Source organism: Panthera onca, chromosome B4 (genome assembly GCF_046562875.1).
Source record: "Panthera onca isolate mPanOnc1 chromosome B4, mPanOnc1 haplotype 2, whole genome shotgun sequence".
Lineage (NCBI taxonomy): Eukaryota > Metazoa > Chordata > Mammalia > Carnivora > Felidae > Panthera > Panthera onca.
In genome coordinates this window covers 113101464-113120512 of record NC_138345.1, presented here as the reverse complement: position 1 = coordinate 113120512, position 19049 = coordinate 113101464, and the positions used below count along the sequence as shown (strand labels likewise).

The 19049-nt window shown below is 37.6% G+C and overlaps 1 long non-coding RNA gene across 5 annotated transcripts in view; it reads left to right on the top strand.

Annotated features, from left to right (window-relative positions):
- Window positions 1–19049, top strand: part of LOC144616880 (uncharacterized) — a 424927-nt gene that overhangs the window by 23855 nt on the left and 382023 nt on the right. For all 5 annotated transcript variants that reach the window (XR_014137974.1, XR_013556686.2, XR_013556685.2 and 2 more), the window contains exon 2: window positions 9721–9797. This is a non-coding gene — a long non-coding RNA (uncharacterized LOC144616880). The remainder of the gene's footprint in view (window positions 1–9720; window positions 9798–19049) is intronic.

Sequence of the window (19049 nt, the reverse complement as noted above, 5' to 3'; positions counted from 1 at the left end):
GTTTATTTCTTTTGAGAGAGAGAGAGAGAGAGAGAGAGAGAGAGAGAGAGACAGAACATTTGAGCAGGGGAGGGGCAGAGAGACAGGTGAGAGATAGAGAATCTCAAGCAGGCTCCACACGGTCAGCATGGAGCCCAGTGTGGGGCTCAGACTCCAGAGCCTTGAGATCATGACCTGAGCCAAAACCAAGAGTCAGACGCTTGACCAACTGAGTCACCTAGGCTCCCCCAGCATTGCTTTCATAGTGGTGCAGGCTGGCTTACCTTCTCTCTTTGGTATCTCCCCTTGTCCTTTTCTTCTGAGTTTTGCTCCTGAGCTTCTCCTCCAACCTTCATTTCTTTTTCTTTCTTTTCTTTCAGTGCAGAGCCTGATGGGGCTTGATCTCACAACCGTAAGGTCATGACCTGAGCCAAAATCAAGAGTCTGATGCTTAACCAACTGAGCCACCCAGGTGCCCCTTCCAACACTAGTTCCTAACTGAATTTTGCTCATGGACTTTGGATATCTTGTCTTTAGTGGTCCCAACAAGCTCCCCTCTCTCTTCACCTACCAAATGTGACTACTTTATGAATGATAATGTCCCTTATTGACATGGTGTTAGTAAAATGTTTGATTGATGAATCGATTCATAAATGGTTTCAGACCACCAAATAAAATTTTAAGTGGCTTTTAAGTATCCAAATGACAGGTATTAAGAAATGAACACATAAATATGATGCTTATTTATTTTATGGAGAAGATAAAACCGTGAAGTGTTAGAGGGAGAGAGACAAGAAGGTTCTTACTCTCTCTGACAATGGATAGGGATGATCTCCCTGAGAGAGGGTGACTTGAATAATGAGAAGGAGCCAACAGTCAGGTGGTCTCATTTCAACGTATGTATATAAGGGAGAAGTATACAAATGACTCTGGGATGGGGTTGAACTTGAAGCCCTGGGGGGATAGAAATAAAGCTCATAAAGAGGATAGTAGTAGCAGAAGAGATTAGAGAGGTAGGCAAGAGGAAGAGTCTGCTGGCTCTTATAGATTGCAGCAAGGAGTATGAAGCATATCCTAAATGCAGTGGAAGCCACCGGAGGTGGTTCCAAAGGCAGGACCCTGATCTAGTCTCCCCATCCAGGTTCTGGGGAAAAAAAACTGTCTCTCCCCTTACTTGATGGGCACTCATTTGCCTTTTTGTGTCTACCAGTTTTCCTAGCTCATCTTGCTCCTTTTTGACTCTAGCTTCCTACTATAAAGAAAATACAGTTAATTTTAATTCCATGTTTCTCAAACTTATTTGACCACAAACTTTTCCATGAAATTTAGCGTGCCTCCCCAACCTTCTTTGGGGAGGCATTCTAGACATATAAGCTACCTGGGTCTTTTTAACAATTGTAAAATAGATATAGTCATTTTCTGTTGATTAGCTTTTGTATTAGGCTTTTCCAGAGAAACAGAACATCTGTCTGTCTATCTATCTATCTATCTATCTATCTATCAATCATCTGTCTATCAAAAGAGATCTTTTTTAAGGAATTGGCTCAGGCTATTATGGAAGCTCACAAGTCTGAAATCTGTAGGCTGGTCTGTGAGGCTGGAGACCTACAGAGTAGTCAGTGCTGCAGTTCAAGTCCAAAAGTCATCTGCCGCAAAATTCCCTTTTGCTCTGGGGAAGTCAGTCATTTGTTCCATTCAGATCTTCAACTGATTGTCCCATGGGCCCACCTTAGGAACCGCAGTGTACTTTACTGGAAGTCCACTGGTTTAGGGGCTCCTGGGTGGCTCAGTCAGTGAAGCAACTGACTCTTAATTTCAGCCGAGGTCATGATCTCACAGTTCATGAATTTGAGACCCTACATGGGATTCTCTTTCTCTCTCTCACTGTTTCCTCTCTGCTTTTGCTCTCTCTCTCTCTCTCAAAATAAATAAAGAAACTTAAAAAAATTTTTTTTAAGGTCCACTGGTTTAAATGTTAATCTCATCCAAAACATCCTTATAGAAACATCCAGATTAGCATTTGACTACATATCAGGGTACCGTGGACCAGCCAAGCTGACATATAAAATTAACTATCATATTTTTCTTATAAGACAAAGGAAGAAAAGCAGTTTCTCCATTTTAAGAAATAGTTCTGTATTTCATCACAGATGGATTTGGACGTATGCACTTTTGTGCTGCCAGTAAATCAGTAACCATGGAATTAACAATCTCCTTCCAATAATGGTCATGTTTATCAAATGCCTTCCTGAAATAAGTGTTAAAAATGTAGTAATCAGACTGTAAGAGTTAAGTGAAGAAGAATAGGTCAAGGGTAAGAACACAGACTAGGTTAGGATAAAAATAAGGCAAGAAAAAGATTGATAAGTTTTCCTGATGAAATTCCCTAGTAAAAGAGAGTAGAGACAGCTAGGAGTAACCTAAGCTTTGTTGCTGCAGGATGGGATGATTTTTTTTTTTAAGAGAGAAGCTTTAATTGATCAGCACTTCATGCAAATGAATAATGTAGGTGAACCTTATCAGCATGCTGGAAGCTTACAATTATTCAAATTACACAAAGCCATCAAATATGTGGAAATCAAAACAACAGAAAGAGCCATTAATTCCTGTTCTGTCCCCCAGCATTCTAGGGTTTTACCCATATTCGTGATGGAAAGACACTTCAACCTTGAAATTAAACAGAGAACACGGTGTGGTAATTTAGTCACACATTCACCATTTAATTGTTTTAAAGGTGATCCAGGCAGATGTACAACAGTGAAGTATGCACATTTTTAGTGTGCAGTCCAATTCTATTCGTGTCTTGCATGATGGATTTGGAATTTCAGATCATTCTAGTTAATAGAAAATGTGTTAATTAAGATTGGTTTAGTAGTGGTGTTTTTGGAGGATTAAAAAAATGTTTCCTTCGAGCACCACGTTTCCATTCTGAGAAGCCAGAGTGCTTGGAAAGTGAATATATTGGATATGAAATATCTCCTGAACAAATCATCCTTCACAAACTGGAATTCTGTATTTTCTGAGTTAGAAGCCATCTATCAGTCCTCAAAGGACTGTTTCCCTTCCTTACTCCCAGACCTCCCCTGTCGCTGCATGCACCTGCAACACCAGTAGCTTAGGGCAGTGGCTGACAGCGAGAGTCCTGGACCATCACTGGGTAGAGAGGCCCTGTAGAATGTGGGCTCTTTGTGGAGATGGAAGGGAAAGTCACACCAAAGGGTCCATCCACTTGTTCTCACTGAGCCAGATACCAATTGTAATGTGGCCAAAAGGACCACCTCCTATGTGCCTTAAAAATGCTTCATTTAAAGATGTCAGGAAATAGCCTAGTGGTAAATAATGTCTCACACACAAAGAGTATGAGGCTAAGGAGATCTGATGGTCTGGAAAATCCCCTGCCACTAGCAAGCTGTATGATCTAGGAGAAGTTATCAAATTTTCTGTGCCTACATTCTTTCATCTGTGAAATGGACACAACTATAATGTATTGAGGTTTTATTATGTACTATGCACTTTTCATACTTAATCTCTCTCAATGTTCGCAACAACATTATGAAGTAGACAGCATTAGACACCCTCTCATTCTTTTGCTGAAGGGATAAGCTGATGCTTAGAGATATTGAGTACTGCCCAGCATCACACAAGCATGGCAGCAGGATTTGAAGGCAAGTTTTCCACAATCCTTGACTTTAATTACAGAGCCGATTTCGTGTATGCTAGTTAGTGCCTACTTCATTGGGTTGATCCTTGGAAAAATTTATGTAATACATGTAAAACACATAGTACAAATATCTGAAAGTAAATGTTAGCTTTAGCACCTGGATATAGCAAGAGCAACAACAAAGTCTTTGTAGGTAATTTCTTCATTAGTCCCCTTCCAATATTCCCCTCACCCCTCTTCAGTGCGAATGAATCCATTTAACAGGTATCTCTCCACGTGATTGAAACCTTTTCATTGTTCGCTAATTATTTTGTGAATGTATATGTTGTCTCTACAGTTCGAGTTGTTTTATGCAGGGAGAACCAAGGACCAACAGGTTCTTGCTTAGAAAATCAGCATGGATTCTTAGTTCTTCCACTGGACTTTAAGGGGGAAAAAAAAACAACAACTCAGAAGTTCAGCTTTCTCATTTCTGAAAAGGGAATAATGACACTTATTCTTCACCTCTGTCAGCACTAGAACAAAATTCAAATGAAAGCAGGCATATGAAAGGCTTTATAAACATCAATGTGCCATAGAAATGTAAAGGTAGTATTAGCAAGGGTTATGACATCTTCTGCTTTCTTTCCATTCATCCATTTTTATGTGTCTATCAACATAAAAAGCAATAATTTTTGACTTGCAAATTTTACCTTTAGCCTCAACTGTTGAATGACACAATGAAAGGAGGATGCATTCACATTTTGTTTTTATGTGAATAAATTATGGGCAACTGTTTTTCCCTTTTATTCCCTCCCCCACCCCATGGCAAATGAGCTCATCTTATTCATATTTAGACCAATGTTTCAAATTTCTTTCTGGAAAGTATTTAGGCTCTAAAAGTCCATGTGAGCTAATTAATTTCTATGAGGTTGATTGGTTTGCTTCAGATGGTGTTATAAGTTGGGATCTTCCTGAAGAAGACTGAGATAATGATTTGAGTATAAGAAGGCTACAGCGAGTGCTCTTGAGTTCAACATCTCTGGAGGAAGAGATGGAAATAGGATTGGGCAGAGGGAAAAGGTCACCTTAATCTGACTCAGGAAAGTTCTTGGCCGATCCCATGGGGAGCTCAATTCTGATCCTTCAGAATTGTCCTGACTTGGGGAGAAGAGAATGCATCTTACTACCCCGACAACAGCCAATTTTGGATCTACACTGCCCCAGGAGGAGGGCATGGCTTTAGGTGAGTTAGCTCTTAAGACAAGAGCAAGTTCCAGAATGGACTGATAACCAGATGCACTGGCAGCCAATGAGGAATCGCGCCCTCGGTTCTGAAAGGGGCTCCGGGCAGTGTGCCACAGTATCCACCACACGTGGCAATGCATCTGCTTTACCAGATCTGTATATGAATCTCATCTACATCCTCCTGGGGAGCAATCCTACAAACTCAGGCAGGTCGTTGCCTCATGAATATTTCTTTCTTTCTTTTTTTTTTTTTTTAATTTTTTTAAATCTTTACTTATCTTGGAGAGAGACAGAGCGTGAGCAGGCGAGGAACAAAGAGAGAAGGAGACACAGAATCCGAAGCAGGCTCCAGGCTCTGAGCTGTCGGCACAGAGCCCGACGCAGGGCTCAAACCCACAAACTGTGAGATCATGACCTGAGCTGAAGTCAGAGGCTCAACCTACTGAGCCACCCAGGCGCCCCCCTCATGAGTATTTCTGTCTACGTTTAGAAAGAAATAACTCATTGTGTTGAACCTTCTATTAGGCTGAAATCTGACTCCAGATTCCTTAATCTTCAAAGAAATGATTCTGAGGGAATGCTGCTGAAGAGCTCAACCTGGCATTGGAACAGAGAGAACAGTACAATACTTGGGACTGAAGTAATCTTTGCTGGAGGAATAAATTGCTGAGTGATGAGCAGAATTTATGTAGCTCACGGCTATAGCACCAGTCTTTACGCACTGTTATAGTTTCCAGCCCCTGAGGAAGAATAAGGGCTAATATTTTTTGAATATTCACTATATACTAGACACTGTTTTGAGGGAATTGCATATGTTAACTATATTAGTATCATAACACTATAGGAGGGCATTATAAACCACATTTTATAAACGAGAAAACAGGCTCAGGGACGTTAAAATGTACACCTGTAGTTACATGTCTAGTAAATAATGAAAACTGGAACATTTTCTTACATTTCATAATGGAATGATAGTAACTTTGCACCTCACATTTTAATTCTTACTCATCTTCTCAACCTTTCCTTTTTCTTTTTGCCATGCATATTAATTTCCTATGGCTTCCCTAACAAAGTATCACAGACTGCATGGCTTAAAACAACAGAAGTCTATTTTCTCATTCTTCTGGAGGCCAGGAGTGAAAATTCAAGGTGGTGGCAAGATCGGTTCCTTCTGGAGATCTCTGAGGAAGAGTCTGTTCCATGCCTTTTTCTTAGCTACTGGTGTTACCAGCAATCCTTGGCTTGCACATACACCACTCCAATCTCTGCCTCTATTTTCACATGGTATTGTTCCTTTTGTTCATGTCTGTCTCTGTATCTCTTCTGTTTTTATAAGGACACAAGGGTTAGGGGCCAACTTAATAGAGAATGACCTCATATGAACTTGATTACATCAGCAAAGACATTGTTTCCAAGTAAGATCACATTCACAGGTTTTAGGAATTCAACATATCCTTTTGGGGGGCATGATTCAATCCTTAGCACCACCATAATTGTCAAGCAGATTTTTCTCAGAGAAAACACTAATTCAATCAGTGAATATTTCTTATGTATCTAAAATGCATATGGTGTGATGCTAGACAGTGGAGGAAGAGTGGTTTAGAAGACAAACTCCCTACCACTCACTGAAAATACTTGTTAATCACTGACTGTTTATCAGGCACAGGTCTAAGAACTGAGAATATAGTAATGAATGGGATAAAGTCTCTGTTCTCGAGTTTATCTTCAAGTGGGATAGACAATAAATACATTAACTGCTATGATAGTTTCTTTTAAAAATTTTTTTAAATGTTGATTTATTTTTGAGAGACAGAGAGAGCACACACAAGTGGGGGAGGAGCAGAGAGAGAGAGGCAGACCCAAATTCTGAAGCAGGCTCCAGGCTCTGAGCTGTCAGCGCAGAGCCTGACACGGTTCTCGAACCCATGAACCGTGAGATCGTGACCTGAGCCGAAGTCAGACGCTTAATGAACTGAGCCACCCAGGTACCTCTGGATGTGAAAGTTTCTGATACTAAAATGTGCTATGAAACAGACAAAGTAGGGAAATATGAGATTGAGCGACTGGGGCAAGGTGGACACCTTTATCTAAAGAGTCATGGAAGATCTTGCTGGGAGGGTGAAATTTGAGTTGAGACCCAAGTGACTAGAAGCAGGTAGCCATGCAGAGACCTGGGAGCAGAGCATCCAAGCAGAAAGGCATCCAAAGGCAAAGACCCTGGTCAGGGATAAATGTAGAATGTTCAAGAAATAGAATGGAAGATATTCTCCCTAAAGTGTACGACCTAAGGGAAAATAGAAAGGAATAAGTGGGTAAACGGGTTGGCTTTTATCATCCTTTCCACTGGAAGTTATTTGAAGGACATTGTCATTAAGGACAATGATTTGAATATAAGTTTTAGAAACATCCCCCTGGCTACACTCAGTAGGGTAGACTGTAGTGGGATAAGAGCAGAATCAGGAAGACCACTTTGGTGACTATTGTATATGAATCCAGACAAAAGATGATGAGACCCTGTGGTAAGATTGTAGTATCGAAATTGGTGAGAGGGAGTTGGGACAGAGATGTATATTTAGTAGTAGAGAGGATGGAAACTTGTCATCAATTGGATGTAGGGTTTGAATAAAAAAGAACTTGGCTAAGACACCTCTCCGTCAAAGAGCTTAAGTATAATGGGAGGTGGTCCAGAAATGGGCAATTTTAATTTATTGTGACATGTGCTACAATGGGAATAAACCCAGAGGGAATTCCCAGAACCATTTAGGAAAACTTGAGAGAGGCTAGAGTTCCCTCAAGAATAAAGGGAAGCCTGGATCTTTAGCCAACCAAAGTTCTCTTAAAATGTATAACGGGCTCTCCCAGAGATGGAACTTGCATGGCTTCATAAGACCCTAAATCACATTTTCCTATAAAGTATCATCTGTATCAGTATAGAACAAAACTATCAGGAGCATAGCCTTTATAATTACAATTGCTCTGTATTAATCACATTAAGGAAGAAGCATACTATTTCCAAACCAGGCACAAAACTTCCTATAATATCTAAGTGGATTGTAACTTTATGCATGCACTGTCTCACGTTTGCCTCATTTTATTTTTCTAATATTAGAAGTTTAGGTTGACCTTGATCTAGGGTTTTGGCTTATCTTGCTGTTCATCAAGGCTTCTGACCACTCATTCGTGCATTGTTCCTCCTGAGGGTCTTCCCTTCTATAATATCTTCCCCAGCACTGACCGTCCCACTGATACACTATTGGAGCTCTCTTTATCTCACTCCATCTGCATGGTAAATTATTCCAACATACATTTTGTTAGTCTCTGATTTAGGGGGTGGTTTCTGCAATATATCTGCATGAAAATATGTTAAGTCTTCAAACAAGCCATGACCTCTTGGAACGCTGCCTGAAATACAAATTTTATAACCATTTGGGAGAGTGAGTTAACTTTACCATTCATCTGCCTAGTCATAGATTAGGGAGCAAGACATAAAATCAATGTTTTCATAATCAAGTGTGCTTTTCTATAAACATAAAACTTCTAAATAAAATATTCAGTATAAATATTGATTAAAGTAAGCTATAAAGGAAAGGTCTAGAAAAAAAGATAAAATGGAGCAAGATTTAAGCAATTACAATCGGAGAGGCACAGATTTTACTTTACTCTCAAACACGTATGTGTCTATATATGCATATATATACACATGTATGTATGCATTATGTATGTGCATATATATATATTTATATTTATATAATTCAACTTCTGATATTCTCTCAGAATTAATTTCCACATCCTGAATTCTCCTCTTTAAATTCATAAATCTTTCAGTGCTGTGCTGGGGGCTAGTGGCATTTGAAAGCTTAATGCATATGTACTTTGGGCAGGCTTTGATATAGATACCTCTTAATTGAGTAAAGAGTAAGTTAGTTTTTTTACTCTCTCAGTTCTTTCATTAAGCCATTCAACTGACTACGCCAGGCCGCCCTGTTTTCATTTGGTAAAGGGAACAAAACCAAATCACTTTGTGTCACTTTCTCTTAAAGTGCATTGAGAAAAGGTAACTGTTATGTATCAATTCTCCTTTCTTCAACTTTTCTATACCATGTTTAAACCACTGCCCCTTAATTTTCAAAGATATTGAACTCTGCTGCCATGGATGTTGTAACACATCTGAAGCAAATCATACTGCTACTATTTTAAGTGAAACCAGGGAATGGCTTGTCCCAAAGCAGTAGCTAGTTTTCCCAGTGGAGATAATTATTCCTTTCAGTACAGTTCAGAATAAAAATCAAGATCATCAGTTTAGTGTATAAATAGAAATATACTCTAGATTGCCCTGTCTTGGTGAGTGCATGGAGGAAAAAAAAGAGCAAGCAAAGTCAAGTGAAAAGAAATTCTAGGTATCTTTTTAAGAGAATGTGAAAAAAAAAATCTGAAAGCCTACTCTGAAAGCTTACAGTTTCTAAAAGTGAAAGAAATTTCACAGAAGCATGTATAGAAATTCTTAAAAAATCTGCATACTAAAGATTTACTTCAGTAAAACAGCTGCCGACCTGTAGTATCTTGGACGTGAAGTAAGCAATCAGAATAACAAGACTTCCCTAGAATATCAGATTCCAACATTAGCGCATAATCAAAACCAAATGCAGGCATCAGGTCTCAAGCCCCACACTTTCCCTGAAAAGCAAAAGATGGGAGCTGGAAGGATGACAATATGGTAGCATGGGGAGGTCATCTAAAAAATGATAACTAATTAAGCAACCACACTAAAAATAAATTGTGTTGTCTTGTCACTGTGTGCTTTCCTGTTAATATGAGCTCCTAGAAATTCTATCATTCCTAATCTCTTTGTGCAGGTGCTGCTGCTTGATGCTTTTTGACAGCAAATGAGAGAAAACCAAGAAAAAACGCTCATTGTGCATTAAGTCATCTGGTAAGTCCTTTGAGAAGAACGCCATTTGAGAAATGCTGATTTCCGTACCGCTATCCTCTCTAGCACGCTGTGTATTAACTGGAGAGTAGTACATAAAAGAAAACATCAGTATTCCAAGTATAAGTTTCATATTCATGGCAATAATGAGGATTAACATACTGTTTTTTATATAAATGTATGTTTTAGAAAATAGATCTATATATGTATCATTAGTGTAAAATGGCATCATTTAGAAATTTGGGGAAAAAAGAGCAATTTTATCTTAATTAAAACATTTTTCTGAAGGGATTCACTTTCACATAATTTACTTTCACTTTCAGCACTCTGTTCCTGAGTGCTGGGTGACATTATGTTTTAAATAATAATTAGACACAAATGTCATCATTATAACTATTTCATGGGAAAATTTATTGCAGGTTGCATATAGAATCAGTTCCCTCTGTTGCAGTTTTTATTTTTCCTTTGGAATTACTCTGACCTAAAACATTATAAATCACAACGGAGGGGCATAATTAAAGTTGTGCTGTTTTCTGATGTTTGAGGGCATTAACTATCACTGTTTTATTTTTATTTTTTTGTAATTTGCTCTTATTTTAGTGCTTAGGTAGCTTAGTCTATCCAGATGACTAGGCAACAGTGTGCATTTCCTCATATGTCCTAGAATGCTCATAGAAAAGGTGAGAAGTACCTCATCAGAATGATACTCAGGGATAAAGAGGTATTAGGTAAAATGTGGAGTAATTAAGAAAAAGAGTCATGTCTTCTGCAAGTCATGTGAGTGAAAAAAATAGCTTTTACTTTTTAATATAGTAAAAGAGAATTTTCTTCCTTATATTGGCCTATACCATCCATCAATATATGTGTGCATTCACTGAACTCTATGTGGGCTTTTATTTTCTGATTCAAGAAAATAAAAGCAATTTTGTTGGAATAGAGAGGGACATAAATGGAGGGCCGTAGCATAGCTTTTGTTCCGTAAAACTTTATTATTGTTTTTGATCACTTAGTGTTGGAGAAGCTATTTTGATGAGAGGCTTTGGAAATCTGTGTATATAGCACATTCTGTTTGGGGACCCAGAAGACAAAAAATAGCAAACAAATAGGAGAAGTCAGTTCTTATCTCCCTATCCTGAAAACCCACATTGCAGCTTTGACAACATTCAGAGGCAACCTTCTTGTTGCAAATGTTATCAAGGTAGCAGCAACGAATAGTCTCTTTAAATGATTTGTTAGGCATCACTCTTCAAAAGCAAGATACAGAGCAGAAGTAGAATGTGATGGGCACCACACGTACACTGGAGCTCATAGATTGGCTTGAGTTGTAAACACACTTGTAGCATTCCTTGGGGGATGTCCTAGAAAACATGTGGGGATCATAAAGAGCCTGGTGGTTCTGCATGCATGAGAGCAGTTATAGGAATATTGGTTTATCACTTTCATTGTAGTTTCATTTGTATTTATCAAGATATGGCCTAATATTTAGGATTACACATTTTAGCCTGTTTTAGTTTTAATCTCAAGGCCCTAGACATAGTCAGAATGAAGCCTAGATCTCAAAATATTGTGTTAGGAAACTTTGTGGTAGCTCTCTGGGTGATGTGCCAATATAAAGGTTTGTTTCTCACTCAGGGGAAGTCTGCTGCAGATCAGATGTCTTCCATTTTGAGTTATGCCATGTGGAAGCCATGGCTTCCATGTTCACTGGAACAGAGGAAAGAAGGGAAGGATAGAGGATGTACCTCACTCTTGGTACCAAAATCTGTAGTCAGGGTTGTCTAGAGAGAAAGAAGTAATAGAATACAGATTGATTTATCTATATGTCTGTCTGTCTATCTATCTATCAATTTATTATGAGGAATTGGCTCTCTTGATTATGGAAACAGGCAAGTCCTGGGATCTGCAGGCTGAATTAGCAAGCTGGAGACCAGGGGAGTTAATGGTTTCATTCTAGTCCAAGTACAGGAAAAACAAACAAACAAACAAACAAATAAACTATAATGTCCCAGTTTAAAGACAATCAGGCAGGAAGAATTCTTTCCCTTACTCTGGGGAGGATCAGCCTTTTCCTTCTGTTTAGGCCTTCAACTGATTGGATGAGGCCCACTCACATTAGAGAGAACAATCTACTTTACTTGGTGTAACTTACGAATTTGAATGTTAATATCATCCAAAAGCACACTCACAGAAACACCCACATGTTTGGGCACCTCATGACTTAGTCCAGTTGACACATAAAATTAACATGTCTACCCCTGGTCAACCAGGCACTTATACACATCTCTTTAACCCATATTTAACTTTCAAATAAGGGTAATAACAAGATCATTATTCTACCAAATATGATACAACAATCCTGCTTACAACCAAAGACACATAACCTCTTCCCCAGAAGAGGACGTAAAATCTATGAGTGAGGTTTACTCTTCTCCTTGGTATCCTGTAATTTAAATATGATATAAGGTTAACAATACTTAAACTCTATGATATAAAATCAATACATCTTATGTTAGATGATAAGGGAATAAGAGGGGAAAGAAAATAGATACTTGCTTAAAATTGTATACTTCTGCCACACACACACACACACACACACACACACACACCCATACCCATGCCCCCCCCAAACATATTCATAACAAAATAAATAGGAAATATTCTTGACAATTTCAGTTCTTGTTTCTATAACTGGTTACATGGTTGTAGCTCGTAATTGTAATTATCTTCTTCTACTTCTCATTCTATATTCTCTTTGGCTTCAGCAAGCACCAGCAGGCTGAGCCTGGTGCATTCTTTACCTGGGGTGGTGACCCAAACCCTCATTCCTAGAGGGTCTGGTGGGGGTGTTGGGGAATATAGACAAGTACTTGGGATATTTGGTGAGCCCTAAATATTTCCAATATGATATTTGAACTTCAAAAAGTAAAAGGTATGTAGGTAGTTTATGAAAATCAATTGTACCAAAGCTAGAAAACCAGACACTTTTATTTTTGGACCACGTGAGGCAGTTTTTATTTGGGGAGTGATCCTATGTTCTTTGCCTAAATGAAGAGAAGCCTGTTTTTATGTCTCAGTTCTAGAAAACTCCTATTGATTTTTGCCCTTCATACTGATGACCTATCTGCACAGGCTATTTCCTTAGGGATTCTCAGGCATTTTCACAATAGAGTCTATATTAATTAACTACAAAGTGATCCAAGCAATTAATTAAGCAGGCTGAAAGTTCATAATAGACTCTGGCGTCATGTACTGATTTTTGAGGTGTAGACAAGACTCTTTACCAAATACTCCTTTTTTTATAAAAGTACCTTTTGGGAATACACAAGCAAAAAATCATGTTACGTGGACTTATTCTATTGTTTACCCCCCAAAGTATGGTGCTGCTATACTATCTTCTGATTCAAATTATAGGAAACAAGTATATTTCTATATTTAAAGACTTCCTTCATGAGCTTTGTGCTTACCCAAAACTAAGGCAAACACTAGGTGTGCTTGAATATTTCTTCCTTATCTTTCTCTCAAATCAAACATATCATCATCATTATCATCATCATCATCATCATCATCATCATCATCATTTCCTCAAAAAGCTACATGTGAGAGAGAATGGGTAGAAACCCCAGAAGAAATGAAGAAAGGAAGAACAATTAGGAAGCATGATGCCAAAGGAGCAAAAACTAAGATTTTGCTGCCAATTACTTACATGGTTTCCTAGATCTTTATTTTTCTATTCTTTGATAGTTTGACTGTATATTACCTTCCAGTTTGGTCTCTTTACGTGATACTATTTTTTTAATGGTAGCTTTATTAAGTTAATGAAAAAATTAAATTTATGTTTGTCATCCTGTGACTAAAATAACAAATATTCTCTAGCTTAACGTTTTTCTAACTTCTCTTGGAATCAAGGACATGTGGCCTTGACCCAATTAACATGGAGAATGAGGTTCTCTCCATCACAATTTATTCCTGTAGAATGTGTCAGGTGGGGGTACTAAGTAAGCTGTCTGCTTCTTATTTATTTTATAATCTCTCATCAAGAAAATCAGTTTATATACTTTATTATCAAGATTTCTGTGGCATCTGGATGGGTGTATAGGATATGTGTATGTCTGCATGTGTTGGCGTGTGTATTTCTGTGTTGAAGCCTGATGCAAAGCAATATTTAAAATTAGTTGGAGAGTAGAAATGATCAAATCTCTAATTCAGTCTTCCAGTTTTTCTGCTCAGCTTATTTTTTCTTGATTCATAGCCCTGCCTTTAGATTTTGTTCTGAAAGAATGTGGTTGATACCAGTACTTTGCGACAATACAAATTTCCAGTCAACATGTTTGGGGGGGATGGACATTTTTTTCTCACACTGTACTTATCTGCTTTGATGTTTCTGACTCCTTCCTTAGGTGGGATTTCGTATGTTATTTTCTTCTCCCAGATCAAAGAAATGTCACAAAACCCTGGGATTTTATATCTTAGTGTACAAAAAATTCAAGGGTATGAAGTTTAAAAAAATTTAAAGGAAATATCCAACTAATGCAGCTCTGTATAGCCAGGTATTTCTTGCAGCCGTATATTATCATATGGGATGTGGTAATTGAGACCATGTCCGGAAATCACAGTACATTTCTTTGGTATACTATGTAAGTTACAAAGAATATTCATACATACGTACGTATGTACGTACATACCTCAGCTCATGCTATACTTACTGCAGCTCTAAGGAAAGATGGAACAGATACTATTATCCTAATTTTATCAACCATAAAATCAGGATCCAGAGTTTAAGTATTTTAGTAGTGGAACTATGATTAGAAGTTATCTAACCTAGTGTGTTTCAAACAATGTTGGTTCAAGCTTATAGATGCAGTAAAGGATAAAACCAGGACTGTAATAGTCTTAGCCAAAGTTCTTTAGTCACAAAGGAAATTAAAAAACTGGAGAAACCAGGTATGAAGATGAGATCTAAAGGGCTAGAAGGAGATTACACATGGGCAATGGAGCCAGTGCTCACTGTGATCTAGTAATTAAAGCTAGAGTGCTTTGAACCACTGAAGAATCCTAGTTCATTATGGAAAAGTGTTAGGGGGGCATTAACTGGGAATGGGCTAAGTCAATAGGTCATATTGATGTAAAGGTATGGGGTCAAAATAGACAATGCTATCTCTCTGTATAGAATTTCTGGGTTATGGAAGGAAGAACTCAGTCATCAGGTTCACTTGACGAATCAATGTTTGATCCGGATTGACTCCAAAATTCTAAAGGTGAAAAATTAGGAAATGAATAATAATGGTTTCTCAGAGAAGAAATTCGTATAAAAGGAGTCAGAGACACTGTTGATTCATAAACAAGATTTAATACCAAGATGGAAGTAGGCACTGTCAGAATGCTGGAACACTTGTCACTCAGGTATGACGTTGGGGAGTTAACTTACATAGGGTGATTCTCAAATAAACTGAGGAAGTTTGACCAGGGAGAGCATTAATACAGTTCTTGGAGCTGTGAAGCCTTTTGGTGTCTATAAATGATAGGTACAACTAAACCATCGACAATCAGTACTAATACAGTTTCTTCTCTGTGACTGGTCTTTTCAGCAATTATAATTATAAAATTATAATAATGAGATATCTAATAAACCCTTTTCTTTGGGTGGGGGAAGGAGGATCTGTAATTTTTTATCCAGGAAGTTTTGGCATCTCTCTAGTGGTGGAGTCAATTTTTTTGAAAGGATTTAGCAGCAGAATCTCATGGGTTCTGTTCGGGTTAATCTCAAAGGGTTCTATAGGATTAACTTTGTCACCTACCTTTGTGCAGGTGGAGCAGAGGGAGCAAAAAGGTAGGATTATTTTCTATACACTTCAAGGGCAGACGTAGGACACTCTAACTTTCCTGGAGGTAAAATACTCTTCCCGGAGATGACATTTATTACCAGGGAAGTGTAGAGATCCTTTCTTTGCTGCTAATATAATATCCAGGTGCCATCAGGCCCGCAGAGGACACACGTTTTCATGGTGCATCAACATTCCCTTGATTTTGTTATTACTGACAGGAGATATGTAATTGGCTTTCCTCATTTATGAAGTGTTATCGTTTGCACAATTTCAGATTTCAGTAACAACATATTTGACTGATAGGGGAAAACTAGACTTTGAGGGGACCACTTAATGGAACCATAGTGTGGCATCTTAGAATATTTTCTCGCAAGATATGATTAAATCTTTCTGGATAAGTTCAAACTGAGAAGAAACAAGATTAAATAATATTAAATATTGCAATGGAGTTTGGGACACTAAGGTTGATTGGGCTATTTGTTTTGTGATGTTCCCCAGGGTTATTTTGTTGAGAATTTGCCATTAAGTGGTCTAATTGTGTCAGTGGATGGGGGCCTTTTCAATTTGCATAATTTCCTCAAGGGACTGCAGCTGCTAATTTGGTGATTAATTATCCATATTACACATTGTTTATTTGACCATGCCTAGATTAATTTCTTTTTCTCAGCAAATCACATTTAGATATGAATTTGCATATCTTGATTACATTTTAATGCCTTGGCTATCATTGTCTCTTCCCTGGACACCTCATCAGATTACAGAAGAGTGCTCAAGCACAGAATGATGGAATGTCTTAAATGACATTGCACATCACTGGACAGATAATGCACATGACTTATTTTTAATGAAGAATGTGTTTTTTTATAATCAAGTGAGTTATGACATCTCATGTACAGTATATTTTATTTTTACCATTTCCATTTTGCTATTATCAGCCAATTTCAAAAATGGTCTTTATTAACATTTTGAATATTGCTATTTGTATGTATATATATATATATGTCAAAATATTTTATTTCTATTTATCTATAATCTCATATTTTGTTGTCAAATACTTGCAGTCTGCATTAATATTCAAGGTCTTTAATTGGTTAATCTCCCACCCAATTTCTTCTAGCTTTGAAACCACTGGGTTTCTGGTGACATTATACCGTAGGTTCCTTGCAGTCAAGGACTGTGTGTCAATTTATCTTTTATTTAATTTATCTAATAGAGTGTGTTTACTGTTGTTATCATTATTATAAAAGTAGATTGTAATTAATATTTATGGCTACACTTTACTGAACATTATCTAGGTCCCAGATAGTGTTAAGAGATTTACTTGTATCATCTCCTTTAGTTGTTAAACCATCTTATGAGGAAAGTATTATTTTCCTTGGTTTTGAAGTAAGAAAATAAGTTTTAGAGGCAAGCAGAAAAGAATTTGTTCAAGGTAAAGTAACTAGGAAACTGTATAGCCAAAAATAGAAACGGTCTAACAGGAGAGCCAACACTTTTAACCAGCTGTATGAATAGAGAATGCCAAGTGATAAATTCTCCTAACCAAAATGAATAAATGCTATTAATCAACAGTGAATGACTGCTTTTAATCAACTAAATGGGCACAAAACAATGAGTGTATTAATGGTCCTAATCAATGATGAATGAATGTTCTTTACTAACATATGGACATAGAACATTGAGGGAATGAATGAATGAATGAATGAATGATGGAATATTGCTCTCCTGTACCAGAGATATGGTCATATAAAGAAATTCAGTTTCACCCCTTCATCTAAATGACAAGGTAGGAACACACAGGGTCAGGTCCAAGGCCTCCCACACATGGGAGCTGGCCGGCTTGATATAAAGAGTATGTTATGGCTGGACTGCTGGAGTGAGAAGGAGGTATTATTCACCTCTCCCTTCCTGCTGCAGTACCCCTATCCATCCCTGGATGCGATACAGAAACTGGGTACCCAAGAAATTTCCGTAAAATGTGGACTCTAGGCAGCATTTTGGTTTAGAAGACTGCAAGTAAGTAAAACTCTGTGGGTATATATGGGGAAGAACTTCTCGATGCACTTGACCGCTGCTCTCGTTTCTAAGAGCGGTATGCTTCAGGAACCTAAAAACTCACTCCCACATCCTATTAAGCCTGTGTGCATTAACCATAGAGACAGTGCATTTTAACCATTTTACCAGGGCGGTTTGCACCATGTCTTAGCCATGCTAGGATGTTGAGGCAAACTATTTAACTTCTGTATACTTCAGTTTCTCATCTATAAAATGAGAATAGTAAAAAAAAATAAAAATAAAAAAAACCAAAATGAGAATAGTAATATTCAGAATATATTTTAAATTATATACTTAAAATATTAATTACATAATTATGTAAAATTAACATGCCAATTTGCATATGTTGATAAAAATAATTAAAAATAATATACCAGTAATAACATTATGGAGTTCTTCTAACAAATGTTATTGCTTATCAAGTATTTAGACCTTTGCCAAGCACTAAATAAGTTATGTATTGTTATTGCTACCAAAACTCTTAACATTTTTTTAACAGTTTTTTAAATGTTTATTTGTTTTTGAGAGAGAGGGGGACAGAGTGTGAGCGGTGAAGGGGCAGAGAGAGGGAGACACAAAATCTGAAGTAGGCTCCAGGCTCTGAACTGTCAGCCCAAAGCCCGATGTGGGGCTCGAGCTCACAAACTGTGAGATCATGACCTGAGCCAAAGTTGGATGCTTAACTGACTGAGCCACCCAGGCACCCCTAAAACTCTTTTACCATTTTTGTTGTATGCTCATGCTAACCTGAAGCTCTCCCAATTTATACTTAGATAGCCAGTTTAAAAAATTCAATTTCACCACCTCTACTTCCTGCTCTTTCTGGAATTCATTGCTCCTTTTCACCATATGAAATAATACTGGAATTAATCTCTGCATTAAACAGGCATTTATTAAACACTTTCTGCATGTAAAGGAACTTAAACCCTGATCTAAGGAAACTTGCGATCTAGATGGGACATTCATCAGCAAACAAATACAGAATATATTTTAAATATTACGGTAGTGGGAATCTAAAGTTCTCTAGAAGCTGCAGAAGGAGATTAATTCTGGGTTGGAAGCTGGGGAAGGCTTTACCAAAGACAAGCAGAAGGGGAAGGGAAGGGTACTCTCAGACAAATGTCTGTAAATATTTAGAATTTGTGTCTGTGAATTTATGAGAAATCTGGGTGAGGTATCGGTAAAGTGTCAGCATTATTTGTGTTTGTGGAAAACTCTTTATCTTCTAAATTTGCAAAATAAACTTAATTCTGCTTTTAACTTTTAAAAACACATTGTTGAAAGAATGTCATACTAATGTTGAAATCTGTACAAATCTGTAAGAACATCTTGTAGATGAGGAGTATCACCATCTTTCTGCTTCTGCCCTATATTTCCC